Source organism: Aotus nancymaae, unplaced genomic scaffold, assembly GCF_030222135.1.
Source record: "Aotus nancymaae isolate 86718 unplaced genomic scaffold, 86718_ANA_hifiasm-v0.15.2.pri h1tg000007l, whole genome shotgun sequence".
Taxonomy (NCBI): Eukaryota; Metazoa; Chordata; class Mammalia; order Primates; family Aotidae; genus Aotus; species Aotus nancymaae.
In genome coordinates, this window is record NW_026988418.1 from 58,429,311 (window position 1) to 58,444,487 (window position 15,177).

The window sequence follows — 15,177 nt, forward strand, 5'->3', positions numbered from 1 at the left end:
ACCATGTGAGTTTCACCATCCACCAGGATGGTCTTGATCTCTTGACCTCGTGATCCACCTGCCTTGGCCTTTCAAAGTGCTGGGATTCCAGGTGTGAGCCACCATGCCCGGCCAGTTCAAATTTTTAAAAAACCACTCAGGTTTCAGTGTGTATATAAATTGGAGTGGGCTATCTGATGCCATATAACACAAATACAGGCCCAGGTGACAGATGAGCTTGGGGCTTGGATTAGTGCAGAGAAGTGAAGATGGGGGAAAAAAGTGGGCGGGATGTGGTGATGGGTTGAATAGGATGGTGTGGCATCTGGGAATGGAGAGGAAAGTATCAAAAGGGACACCTTGGGATTTGGCATCATGTATCTGGGTGGGAAGGCACTAACCGAGATGGAAATCCCTAGAAGACGACCCATGGCGAGCCTTATCCAACCGTCAGCTCACCTCATTCTTGCCCATAGACCTGCCCAAGGGCCATTGGAGGTACCAGTGCTGCCACCATCACCCTGACTGACCCCCAGATCCCGTACTTTGATAATCAACAGACCGTGTCCTGTCCAGTTCCCCCAATGGAGGGACATGGCACTGTCAGACAATGTGGCCTTGGTGTTTTAACTTTTGTCATTCTGTATTGTGTTGGCTAACTTGGGAATGGAAGTGGAGAGGAGGAGAGGCTAATAGTTAAGATAAAAGAAATAAAAGGAGCTTCGACTCGGCAAAAACGTATTGAAGAGTTACATGTTCGATCAATCATAAGGTGTTAAAATCGGAAGGAAACTTAATAATAAATTTTTTTCCAGAGCAGTTTTGACAGTCTTTTAAATACCCTCTGCTTTCAGTGTTTCCAATCCCTAGGAGCAAACGGGCTCAAAAAGCAGCCGGTTCCATTGTCAGAGGACTCTACAGAAGGAGACAGGGTTTTCTTGGACTGAGTTGAAATTTATCTCTGGGCAACTTGCACTCATTCGTCTTGATTCCATTCTCTGGAGGCAGAGTGGGTCAACGTCCCTTTTAAAATGCGGCGCCCAGAAAACAGCACAAAACTCCAAATGTGGTCTGATTTAGTTAAAGCCCTGTGGGGAATTTAGAGGGGGAAGAAAAATAAAGCCACTGAGTTAGCCAGCGACAGAAAGCTCCCATAAGTGGAACCTTAGAATCATAAACTAAAGGGAGCCTTTGAAAATACCCTGCTGGTCCGTTTCCTTGCAGGGGAAAATCACACCTAAACCTGTCTAACCCAGAGATACTGACCTATTTTTCAAGATCTCTAAAAGCAAGTGTTCCACTGATGTTTGTGGCAGAGAGATTTCTTACAAATCAATCATTATAAAAGTCTTCAAATCAGTGTTTTCTAGCAGACTAATTTGTTTTCACGTTTTCCTCTTTCTCTTGCTATTATCTTTCCTACCACATAAATTGTCTTCCTAATGAAGCCGCTTATTGTACCATATTCTGGGAGTGCATGTTCATCTGCTCCTGTAGTGTTTCAGCTCCTACTGCATTAATTAACTGAGCTTCCTCTATTATTTTCCTCATTTTTGCATGCGATCCATGGCATTTATCCTTATATTGTTGCATAATGCTTTGTGCAGTGGATGTGTTCTCAAAACTGTGTGCAAATCTAATCTTTGTGAATTGAGTCTCCTCAATTAGAAGTGCCTTCCAAATGCATTTCAAATGTTCATTATGTAAAGTCACTCTGTGAGAGGTGGCTTGGCAGAATGGGAAACACAGGGCCTTTGGGTCTTCCTCTTACAAGCTGTGTGACCTTTAGTGGTGACTATCTACATGAGCCCTAGTTTCTAATCCATGAAATGGGGATAAAAAATGCCTCCTCTCAATATGTTGTCGTAGACAATAAATAAGCTAAGAAAAAACTACTGCAACCTAGAAAATATATGTCTTCTTGTCTTTAAAGTGAAGAATCGTTTTTAAAGACAATAATATTCTCAAAAGTCTGTTTTGCAGGTTTAGATGTTTTTACATCACATGTTCCGAAAGAAGAATGGCAGCATATATTGATTTTCCTGTCTGGCTGCGGTAGCTTCCTACCAAACTTCTTGGATTCATGCCTCTAGAACCTCGTCTTGCCTGGGCTGACTTTCTCATCTGCAGAAGTGAACATCTGCATCGCTGGTGGCCGTCTTGCCGTGTCTCTGCTTTTACCACTATGCTTGAGGTATTAAAGCTTAAGTCACGTTTCTTCTGTTTTCACTATCATTTAAATGTCTCTTTCTGAATATCCTGACCTACCCATATCCATGTTATTTGAGTGTTTTTGGTTTCCAAGAATCACCCATCTCTCCTGCCTGACTTTGAGTTCTTTGAGAGGCCATGTCCACAGGCCAAGGGTAGTGCATGAATGAATGGCTAATGACCCTCACGGAGAAGTTCTTTCTACAGCCTGACCCATGGAGCAATTCACTTCAACTCTCTGAGATTCCTTTCTTCATCTGTAATATTAGGATATATGATGATATCAGTGATTTCCAGGAGGCTGGGGTTCTTTCTCCTTGGGAGTCTACAGTTATAGCACTGGAGCAATGTTTTTAAAAGCTCAAAAGACAGTGTGTGTGTGTGTTACCAGTTAAGGCTATGTTGGCTGATGTGAACGCTGCCTCTTACTCTAGTTGAATGAGGTCAACTCTGTGGGTATCGTAGATATAATCATGTTGCTTAGCATGTGTATCAGTCAAGATTCTTGGCTGCATGCAATAGAAACGAAGCCTAGTTGACTTAAACAGAAAATAATTGCTTTGGGAAAACTTCTGCCAGCTCTGGAGCAAACAAAAAGGCACGAGGACCAGGCTCTTGACATGGGCCATAGCCAGGAAGAGCTGAGCGATGAGGAGCTCAGCCAAGGTCACAACACGGAAGCGGCATGGTTGGGATGCCACTAGACACCAGACACTGACCCACTGGACCCGCCAGGACATGGGATGGCACTGCCTCCAAACCATGGTTGCTGCTTTGTGCCACTTGCAAAGTCCAAGGTGAGACCCTCCAGTTGGCAAATCTTAAGTCTTGTGTGTCCTTGTCCAGCTGCTGAAGGACAGGGACAGCAAGTATCAGGCCACCAGAGGCTCTATTTTATTAGGAAAATTCCCCAAATACAAGAAGGAGATCAGCTGCTGGACAGCCCACAAAACAAAACACAACAAAATCCGCTATGGTTGTTAAATGTTTATTTTTTGTTTATTTTATTGACTTATTTTTTTGAGACAGGGTCTCACTCTACTGTCTAGTGCAATCATAGCTCACTGCAGCCTTAAACTCCTGAGTTCAAGGGATCCTCCTAAGTCTCCCAAGGGACTAGGACTGTTGGCACGCACCACCACGCCAAGCTAAATGTTTTTCATGACCAAAAAACCAATAGAATTAACTGATGGTGGGAAAATGTGTTTTGGAACACGAGATCAATGGAAGAAAAAACATAATGAACAGGTTTAACTAGGACTATAGACATGCACCACCACACCCAGCTTGTTAAATGTTTTTCATGACCAAAAAGCCAATAGTACTTAACTGATGATGGAAAAACATATTTTGAAACACGAGATCAATGGAAGGAAAAATTAATGCACAGGTTTAATGATTTAAAAAAAAAATTGACTAGAACAGGTGATCTCTAATGCTGTTCACAAACTTAGACGCCCCCTGCAGGCAGGATGAAGGAATAAAGACTGGACCGATTGTCTCAAGCCCTTTCTTTCATTGAATATATGACATAATAACCTGGACTTGTAGAATTAATCACTGCTTAGAAATAACTGGCTCATAGCTGCTACACATAAGAGAAAACAAAAGTAATAATGCCTTGAACTTGGTATGGAGGTGCTACAGCTTGAATGTGCCTCTCAAAGTTCATGCGTTAGAAACTTAATTCCCAGACCAACATTATTGGGAGGTGGGACCTTTAAGAGGCTCTGCTCTCAAGAATAGATGAATGCTTTTATCTCAGGAGTGTGTTCCTGGATAAAAGGATAAGTTTGGACCGCTTGCTGGTGTCTCTTGTGTTCATGCTGTCTTGCCCTTCCACCTTCCACCGTGGGATATCCCAACAAGAAGCCCCTCGCCAGGTGCAGGCCCCTGTACCTTGTACTTCCCAGGTTTCAGAACCGTGAGAAATAAATCTCTGTTTGTACATTACCTAGTCTCAGGTATTTTGTGATAGCAGCATGAAACAGACGAGGGGTTTCTTTTACATAAAAGAAATCGGAAAGCGGGCAGTCCCAGGTTGGCATGGTGATTTCATGGTGTCCACGAGCCCAGGCCTCTTTTATTTTTGCTCTGCCATCATTAGTAGTACAGGGCTCCCCTCCTCAAGGACACCTCCTTAAGGCTGCTGGAGCTCCAGCCACCGTGTCTGAATTCCAGATAGGAAGTAGAAGGAAAGGTGAAGAGACAAAAGGCAAGAGAGAACATATAAACTCTCTGACCCCACTTAAGACTTCCTGAAAGTCCTGAAATCTAATCTACATTTAGATTTACATCTCATCGACCACTCCTAACTGTAAGATAGCCTGGGAGTTGCGGTCTTTTATCAGGGCCCACGATCACTCGAATGTGGAGTGAGCAACTAGCAGTCTTCGCTTCCCCAGAGAAGTCTCAGAGGTAGTGAGAAGTTTGGTTTAGTGGCTTTTGACTCTCCTGCTGCTCCAACTTTGTCTCCCCCCGAGTCTACTTTACGTGATATCACTCAGGACAAGGGAAGCTTCCATGGAAGACACCAGCACTGAGGCCTTAGGACCACCTCTCTGCAACGTCTAGAGAGTGGTATGAGCCTCTTTGAGGAGCTTCCTGGGAAATAACCAAACACTGAACATTTATTGAGCGTTAACCTTCTGCCGGGCACTGTGTGAAGTGCTTTATCTCCACCCCCTTACCTCATCCTCACAACCGCTCCATGAGGTAGGCACAACTGTGCCCATCCTGAAAATGAGGGAGCCAGGAATAAGGGGCAGTAACGTGCCTGATCACAGTTAGTGAGTGGGGACTAGGATGGAAACCTGTATTTATCTGACTTCTGAGCCCAGGATCTTAACCAACACACTGCAGCTGTGCTGTCCCCTGCAGCGTCACCAGCCACACGTAGCTACATACACTTAGATTTAAATGAACTAAAGCCAAGTCACATTTAAAATTCAGCTTTTCAGCCATGCTGCTCACATTTCGAGTGCTCAGTAGCCGCGTGTCAATAGCAGTTACCATCTTGGGCAGCAAAGCTATAGAACATTTTCAATATCACAGAAAGTTCTATTGGACAATGCTGTGCCAGAGGAATGGATCTTCACTGACTTTCCTTCGTCATCATAAATGGGGTGATGAGATACTTTTTTCTTTCTCTAGCCTCTTTTCCTGTTTTCCAGTTGTCTTATCTTGATATATTATACAGCCCAGTCATACAAAGAGTTGGAAGAAATTCTAATACCAACCAAAGTTGAAAGTGGCCACTTGTGATATTTCTGCTGCAACAACGCTTTTCACTCTGGGGCAGTGGACCATTGTGGAGGGCAGGGGGCAGGCTTGGTGGAGAGGATGCAGTCAGCTCAGCTCATGGGGTGAGCACTAGAGTGGCATGAATTCCTGAACATGAAACCTTCTTATCTTCTCATCCTGTTCTTTAGCTTTTTCCTCCTTTCCCCATTTCAGCACATGCCAAATGTGTTTTAGTTTAAACCTGCACTTTTAAAAGGTTGCAAAGCTCCCAGCTGTTGCAGAGTCAGGTTTTTCAGAACACATTTGCATCTTTTCTCAGCTGCTGCCTTAATTACACATAATAAAGGTATTTAGTTATAGACGAAGAGCTGATGAGCCTGAACTATAATGAAAAGGTCTTGCCAAAAGCCATTTCCCTTGTCAAGAGACAACTTGCTCAAAGACGGTGGGAAGCTGTGATTCATTCTTATGCTGCAAGTGTTACTACAAGAAATTCGGTTCACTGGGAGTGGCTGGCGCACAAACTTCAAGCGGTGACAAAGTCCAGAGTTCTCAGCCGTTTTCTGCAGCCACCGCTGATGCCTTGACTGGAAATGTGTGTTGAGAGAAGACCAGAACCCTTCGTGATTGGTTTAGCATGAATCAGTAAACTTTGCAGCTGATCACCTGTTTTTGTTAATAAAGTTTTATTGGAATGCAGTCATGCTCATTCATTTACAGAGTCACGCTCATCTTTTATGGCTGTTTCATGGGACAACAGTAGAGGTGAGTAGTTGCAGCAGACACTCTGTGGCCTGCAAAGCCTAAAGTACTCACTAGATGACCGTTTCCAGACAAAGTTTATTGGCTCCTGGCTTAGAAGGTAGGAGTTGGATTCAATTAGGGGTCTCAGCCCTATCTCCGGAGAAGGGCTGTGTGTCTCCGGAGAAGGGCTGGCACTGACCCTTTCCTCTCACCTGGCCCAGATGGCCATCTGTCCCCTGTATGACAGCTCTACCTCCTGGCCTCCTGCAGCCTATTCTCCTCACCATAGTTAGAGTGCACCCCTTTGAAACATAAGCCATTTCATGTCACTCCCTTACTCAAAGCCCTTCAAGTGCTTCCCATTTCATAGAGAGTAAAATCCAAAGGCATTATGGTCACGCCTGTAATCCCAGTACTTTGGGAGACCAAGGAGGGTGGATCACCGGAGATCAGGAGTTTGAGATCAGCCTGGCCAATATGGTGAAACCCTGTCTCTACTAAAAATATATTAAAAAAAAAAAATAGCTGGGTGTGGTGATGTGTGCCTGTAATCCCAGCTACTCGGGCAGGTGAGACAGGAGAATGGCTTGAACCTGGGAGTTGGAGGCTGCAGTGAGCCGAGATCACGCCACTACATTCCAAGTCACGCAACAGAACAAGACTCCATCTCAAAAAAAAAAAAAAAATCCAAAGGCCTTCAAGTGGCCTGTGAAGCCCTATATCACCTTCCCTGGCCATCCTACCCTTCTCACTGAGCCTCGAACTGGCAGGCATGGTCTCCACTCAGAGGCAGAGGTGGCCCGCTCACCACCAGAAATGCCTGTCACAGTGTGCCCTTGCTGCTGGAGGCAGTTCCCAGTGAGATGCCTCAGCATTCAGGTGTGGCTGAGGACTGGTTCTCCCCAGCAGAACATAACGTGAAGTGGTGCTTGTCACTTCTACTGGGGGTGAGGGAGGGAGTGTCTTAAGAACCATCTGTGCCTTCTCTACTCCCCATCTGCCCACTTACTGGGGAGGAGTTTGGGACCCTTGGAAATGGGAAAGCCATGAGATGGAAGTTGTTTGACTGTCTGGACCCAGATGAAGACTGCTGTCCGTCACCAGTGACATCATGTGGAACTGGAGCATGAACAAGAAATAAATATTTACTGTGCTGTGTTCTTACTGTGAAGTTTGGGGATGTGTTTGTCGTGACAGTAGTGCTGTAACTCACATAGAGCCTTCGCAACTGCTGTTCCCCCTGCCTAAATGCTCTTCTGCAAATACCCGCATGACTTTTCCCTTCCTTCAGGTCTCTGTTCTGATGGGCATCTTATCCGAGCGACTTCCCCAAATTACCCCAGATAGAATAGCAGCTCACCCGCCCCAGCACTCCTCTCCGCCTGACCCTCTTTTCCTCTTCCTTTTTGCACCCATCGCTTGACGTAGACTTTACCAGCTCGTGGTTTGGTGCCTGAGTTGTTTGCTGTCTTTCTCCCTCCGCTAGAATGTACGTCCCGTGAAGGCTGCCATCCGGTCAGGGTATTTCCCACATGCCCCCACCACTTAGTACGGTGGCCGTCACAGTGTGGGGGTGCTATAAATGTTTGATGGACGAGTGAAGAAATGAGTGAGCAGACCAGCAACCCCGAGGGCTGTCTTCCTGATTGTAAACACAAGGATGAATGGGAAAAAGAGCAAGGTTTGGGGTAGGTGGTGGGGAGGAGAGAAAAAAGCATAATGACATAAGCAGGGTGATTTTTTTTTTTTGCAATTTTTAATAGTATTATTTGGTGCCAGAGACAAAACACGCACCAGGCAAGGAGGGGGCAGTGCAAGTCCATGGAGGTGTGAGACTGGGAAACAGGAGGCACACACTGGGAGCATGGCTGTGTGTTCTGCAGGGATTTCTGAGGCTCAGGGATGAGCATCGTGACTAGCCTGTGAGTCAGGGAAAGCTAGGCAAGCCCTAGGAGGAGTCGGCAAGAGGGGAATCCAGAATAGGAGCTCTGGGCATCAGGAAGAGCAAGCGGAGTTCCACGGCCCGGTGGGTCGGAGGAGCCCTGAGCGGTCTGATACAGCACGAACCTAGAGGAGGGTGGCGGGGAAGGGAGGGGAGGGCAGACAGGCCTGTGGGGCCCAGATCATGAACAGACTTGTTTGTTATACTAGGAAGTTTGAATTGTATCCTGAAAGCAATGGGAACCAAGCAAGAGAGGTCCAAGCAGGCTGATGGCATAATCAGATGTGCATTTTATGAGGCTCTCAGCCTGTAACAGGATTGGCATGGAGGCAAGATTACAGGCCAGGTGAGGCAAATATATCAAGATGTCCTAGGGGTGGTCTAGGAACCCAGCGCCAAACTGCTGCAAGACAATGCAAACCGTGTGGCCTGGCTCTGGCCACAGGAGCCTGGGAAGCCATTTCCACTTTCTTCCTCCCTGTGCCAGGTGAGGGGTGAGTGCCACCTAGATCCAGTTTCATAAAACCTTGGGCTCCAGGAGAAGGCAAATCACATTTGAAACCCTGATTGGGCTTCATGTTCCACCTTTCTTCACTGTCCAGAAGGGTCCCCGCAGGGATGGCGGAGCCCTGATGAACTATTACCACAAGCCAGTGCTGGGGCACAGGCCAAGGACCTCAGGGTCCAGCTGAAAGGGAGGACATTTAGGAGGCCCAGATGCCAGGTGGATCATGTTGTACACTAAGTGTCTAGGGTCTTAGCATCTGAGGGGTGGTCGGAGAGGGGACATTCAGGGCATGTAGACAAGGCAGCTGCATTTCAGTTGATTGTGGTTGGCATTCTCTAGGAGAATCAGCTGAAATGCAACTGATTGGGGTGCATCCTTCCCAGGAGAGGCCAAAGAAGGCAGGGGAGACGTCAGGAATGGGTATCTGCAGCTACCCAAATGTCAACAGAAGATCTTCTGAGACTTGTGGTTTGTTCGCAGATGTTTGGTAGCTGCCATGTGGCAGTGTCTACACCGCAGCAGAACTCTTGATAACTTTCATTTCCATTATCCCCCTGAGCTCATCCCACATAGTACTTGTTGAAAATTCCAGGAATGGGAGAAAAGGTTGAGTGGGGTCTCTCAGGGTTTGTAAAAAATACCTGGGAACTCTAGGGGCCTGGCTTCCAACAACGAGTCATAAAAACTGGGAGAAGGCCAAGATTCAACATAGCCCTTGTTTTTCATACAGTTTGTGCAAAGCTCCTGTGCCGGGAGAGAACGTTCTGCATTCAAGGAGTTAGACTGCTCAGGGTAGCTGGAGTGAGAATACAAGGAGGTGGGTGTGTGAGTGAGGTGGAGAACAGAGGCCAGGTCAAACGGAACTTTGTAAATCTTGTCAAATATTTGAACAAATGTCTGAGGCAGGCGCCCATAACCGGCTTTTACAGGTTCCCTGTGGCTCTCGTTATACAGGAGTGGTATGGAGACTTCAGTTAGGAGCTTAGAAGGGCTGGGGTTCAATGTGATGCTTTGATATATATGTATATTGTGGAATGACTATATTAAGCTAATTTGTATATCTGTCACCTCACATACTTATCACCTTTCATAATGAGAACATTTAAAGTCTACTCTTTTAGCAATTTTGAAGTTTATAATATATGATTACTAACTATGGTTACTACGCAGTACCATGCCGAGACCATCTCAAGAACATCTTCCTCTTGTATAACTGCAACTTTGTACCCTTCGATCAACACTATTTGTTCCCCACTCCACTGTACTCTTAGCCTTCAGTAGCCACCCTTCTACTCTCTACTTCTAGAAATTCAACTTTTTAAGCTTCCACTATAAGTGAGATCATGTATGTGCTTTTCTGTGCCTGTTTATTTCACTTAGCATTATATTATCCAGGTTCACCCATCTTGTCACAGATGACAGAATTTCCTTCTTTTCAAAGGCTGATTGTATTCTATTGTGTATATTGTGTACACACACCACATACTCTTTATCCATTAACAGGTTGATAGACACTTAGATTGATTCCATGTCTTGGCTATTGTGAATGATACTGCAATGAGCAGGAGAGTGTAGATACTTCTTCAGCAGGCTGATTTCAGTTTCTTTGGATATATACCCAGAAGCTGGGTTACTGGATCATCTGGTCATTCTCATTTCTGTTTTTTGAGAAAACTCCATATTATTTTCCATAATGACTCTACTAATTTACATTTCCGCTATCAGTGTACTAGGGTTCCTTTCTTTCCACATCCTCACCAACATTTCTCTTTTGTCTTTCTTATAATAGCCTGTTAGAAACAGGTGTGAAGTGATAGCTAATTGTGGTTTTAATTTGCATTTCCCTGATGTTGGCCATTTGTACATCTTCTGTTGAGAAATGTCTATTCGGGTCCTTTGCCCATTTAAAATATTGGGTTGTTTTCTTGTTGTTGAGTTGTTTGAGTTCCTTACGTATTTTGGATATTAACTCCTTAATGGATGAATTGTTTGCGAATATTTTCTCCCTGTTTATGGGTTACCTCTTTATTTTGTTAGTTGTTTTCCTTGTTGTGTAGAAACTATTTAGCTTGTGTTTCTGATGCTACAGAAATACAGAGGATCATAAGAAATGACTATGAACAATTATTTGCCAAAAAATTTGATTTTTTTGAAATCCAATCTAGGTGAAATGGATACATTTCTAGACGCACACAACCTACCAAAACTGAATCATGAAGAAACAGCAAATCTGAAAAGATCAATAATGAGTGAGGAGATTGAATCAGTAATAAAAAGCACCCCCATCAATGAACAGCCTAGGACTGGATGGCTTCATAGCTGAATTCTGCCTAATATTTAAAGAAGAAAAATACCAATTCTTCTCAAACTCTTCCAAAAAATTGAAGTAGAGGGGATACTTTCAAATTCATTTTTTAAGGCCACCTTTACCCTGGTATCAAAGCCAGACAAGGACACTGCAAGAAAAGAAAATTACAGGCCAATATCCCTGATGAACATAGATGAAAAAATTGTCAACAAAATACTAGCAAATTGGATTCAACAGCACGTAAGAGGATCATGCACCTGATCAAGTGAGATTTACCCCCGGGGTGCAAAGATGGCTCAACATGCACAAATCAACAAATGTGATACACCATATTAACAGAATGAAGGGCAAAAACCAGATTATCACCTTGACAGATACAGAAAAAGCATTTGATAAAATTTAACACCCTTTTGTGATTAAAACTGTCAACAGAAGGAATGTACCTCAACACAAGGCCACATATGACAAGCCCACAGCTAACATCATACTCAATGATGAAAAGCTGATAGCTTTTCTCCTAAGCTTGGGAAAAAGGCAAGGATGCCATTCCTGACACTTGTATTCAACATAGTGCTAGAATTTCCAGCCAGAGCAATTAGGCAAGGAAAAGATACAAAAGGCATCCAAATAGGAAAGGAAGATGTGAAATTGCCTCTATTGGCTGGCAATCTGGTCTTATACAGGGAAAATCCTAAAGACTCTGCTAAAAAAATGTTAGGACTATAAACAAATTTATCAAGGTTTCAAGATACAAAATCAACACACAAAAATCAGTGGTGTTTCTATACACTAACAACAAATTTTCTAAAAAAGCAATTAAGAGGGCTAGGCACAGTGGCTCACGCCTGTAATCCCAGTACTTTGGGAGACCGAGGCAGGTGGATCACGAGGTCAAGAGTTCGAGACCAGCCTGGCCAACATGGTGAAACCTCATTCTACTAAGAATGAAAAAATTAGATGGGCATGGTGGCATGTGCCTGTAATTCCAGCTACTCGGGAGGCTGAGGCAGGAGAATTGCTTGAACCCAGGAAGTGGACATTGTAGTGAGCCAAGATCACACCATTGCACTCCTGCCTCAGGGACAGAGCAAGATTCCATCTGGGTGGTGGTGGAGGGGGGAATTAAGAAAACAATCCTGGCTCTCTGCTCCTCCCGTTCGACAGACAGCTGCTTATTCTTGCGCAGCACCAGCCACATCCCTGAGACACCACAGCAAAGGTGAAGCCTGGAGTCAATGGATTTGGCCATATTGGGCACCTGGTCACCAGGGCTGCTTTTAACTCTGGTAAATACTGTCACCATCAATGATCCCTTCATTGACCTCAACTACATGGTCTACATGTTCCAGCGTGATTCCACCCATGGCAAATTCCGTGGTACCATCAAAGTTGCGAACAGAGAGCTTGTCATCAATAGAAATCCCATCACTATCTTCCAGGAGCTAGATTCTCCCAAAATCAAATGGAGTGATGCTGGTGCTAAGTATGTTGTGAAGTCCACTGGTGTCTTCATCATCATAGAGAAGAATGGGGCTCACTTTCAGGAGAGAGCCAAAAGGGTCATTATCTCTGCCCTCTCTGCTGATGCCCTCATGTTCGTGATGGGCTTGAACCATGAGAAGTATGACAACAGCCTCAAGGTAGTCAGCAATGCTTCCTGTGCCACCAACTGCTTAATGCCCCAGGCCAAATTCATCCATGACAACTTTGGTACTGTGGAGGGACTCATGACCACAGTCCACGCCATCACTGCCACCCAGGAAACCGTGGACGGCCTCTCCAGGAAACTGTGTTGTGACAGTCGTGGGGCTCTTTAGAACATCATCCTTCCATGTACTGGCACTGCCAAGCCTATGGGCACTATCATCCTGGAGCTGAACAGGAAGCTCACTGACATGGACTTCCATGTCCCCACTGCCAACGTGTTAGTCATAAACCTGACCTGCCGTCTGGAAAAACCTGCCACATATGATGACATCAAGAAGGTGTGAGGCAGCATCAGAGGGCCCCTTCAAGGGCATCCTGGGCTACCCTGAGCACCAGGTTGTCTCTCCGACTTTAACAGCGACACCCACTCTTGCACCTTCGCCCTCAATGACCACTTTGTCAAGCTCATTTCCTGGTATGACAATGAACTTGGCTACAGCAACAGGGTGGTGGACCTCATGGCCCACATGGCCTCCAAAGAGTAAGACCCCCAGACCAAAAGCCCCAGTGAGAGCAGGAGAGGAAGACAGAGGCCCTCACTGCTGGGGAGTCCCTGCCACACTCAGTCTCCACAGCACTGAGAATCTCCCCTCCTCACAGCTTGCATGCAACCCCCCTGAAGAGGGAAGGGCCTAGGGAGCCCCTTGTCTTGTGCCATCAATAAAGTCCCCTGTGCTCAGCCAGAAACAAAACGAAACAAAACAAAATCCCATTTACAGTTGCATTGGGAAAAAAAGATTCATTTCTGCTTGTGTTATCAGCAACTGTGGCTCTGCTCTGCATGCCTTCTTGTTCCACGATCCAGCTATAAAGTGGATCCACCCTGGACACGCTGTCTTGTGGCTGAGGGAGAAGTGGGCTCACAGACCCACGTGGTGCTTCTTCAAGCTGCTGCTCCAGGTGGCACAGGTCACTTCTGCTTACACCCTATTAGCCAAAGCAAGTCCCCTGTCCAGGCCTGAGGGTGTGGGGAGGGGACTTATGCCTCTCCCACAGGCCTCCAAGGGAGGGTAAAGGATAACTGGGGACAAGAATAGGATTTGCTACACTCCTTGTTTTTAAATGTTAGCAACTGAATTAAAAGTGTCATAAATGCTGGGCAGGGCCAAATACAACACAAGAAACCACAAGCCACTGATGTACAACCTCAAATTTAAAAAGTCAGAAATGGGCCAGGCACGGTGGCTCACGCTATAATCCTAGCACTTTGAGAGGCCAAGGCAGGCGGATCACCTGAGGTCAGGAGTTCAAGACCAGCCTGGCCAACATGACAAAATCCTGTCTCTGCTAAAAATACAAAAAATTAGATGGGTGTGTTGGCGGGCACCTGTAATCCCAGCTAGTCAGGAGGCTGAGGCAGAATAATGACTTGAACTGGGAGGTGGAGGTTGCAGTGAGCCGAGATCATGCCTTTGCACTCAAGCCTGGGTGACAGAGCAAAACTCTGTCTCAAAAAAAAAAAAAGTCAGAAATGGAGTGAAAGCCTTGTTCTCTTCCTTGAAACACACACATGACCTCAGAGTCTCCTGAGTTTAACAGTCCTCTCAAAAAGGAAAAATGGTTACTTTGCCTTTAATATTACGGGTGAATCTATACCAGCTCTTAGTTTAATCCAGTACCCCTGTTTTTTTAGAGGTGGTTTAATTGTTTTTTTCCTTCTCTTTCTCTTCTTTTCTCATTTCTCTGACTACTATTTAGCCCTCCAGAAATGCAAATATAACTTTTCTCTTCCCCCTTACCCAACATTCCCTGCAGGGCCAGTTTTTCCAAGATAGATCTTTCCTTGAGAGCTGAGTCAATTTGCAGACCAAAGCACAACCGCCAGGGAACTTCCACTTCCAGGGGTTGCCTCAGGACTTTCATCCCCCAGGAGGGCATATCGAAAGCACACCCACTTGGCCACTTTTTCAACTTACTTCTGCCTGGGAAGGCACCAACTCAACTGCCCAACAGATAAGGCACCAAGCTAGCAGGACCCCCTGTTCTTGCTCATTTCCTCCCCTACCTTATAAAAATTCCCACCTTCTGCTCCAAAAGTGAAGCAGCACATTTAAACACAGGACGCTTTCTGCCCCTTCCCCAAGCTAACTTTGGAATCAATTCATTCTTTTTTTTTTTTTTTTTGAGACAGAGTCTCTCTCTATCACCCAGGTTGGAGTGCACTGGCACAATCTGGACTCACCACAACCTCTGCCTCCTGGGTCCAAGCAATTCTGCTGCCTCAGCCTCCTGAGTGTTAAAATGCACATGCTGAATGAAGAGCCCCCCCACCCCAAACAGGCTTTGTGTGAGCAACATGGCTGTTTATTCACCTGGGTACGGGTGGGCTGAGTCCGAAAAGAGAGTCAGCAGAGGGCGGAGGGATAGCAGTTGGTTTTATAGGTTTGGAGTGAGCAGTGGAAAGATACAGAAGTTACAGTTTAGGGGGGGTTTTTGCAAGCTGGGAGGGGATTGTAGGGTCTGGAGTCACGAGGTTGACCAAGGTCGGTTACAAAGTCCAATGGCCTTGTCAATTGAGGCCGGAATAAGAAACAA

At 45.5% G+C, this 15,177-nt stretch overlaps 1 pseudogene; it reads left to right on the forward strand.

The window, feature by feature from the left end:
• Positions 1-12,157: 12,157 nt before the first annotated feature.
• On the forward strand, positions 12,158-13,127 carry LOC105721693 (glyceraldehyde-3-phosphate dehydrogenase-like; annotated as a pseudogene).
• Positions 13,128-15,177: the final 2,050 nt, after the last annotated feature.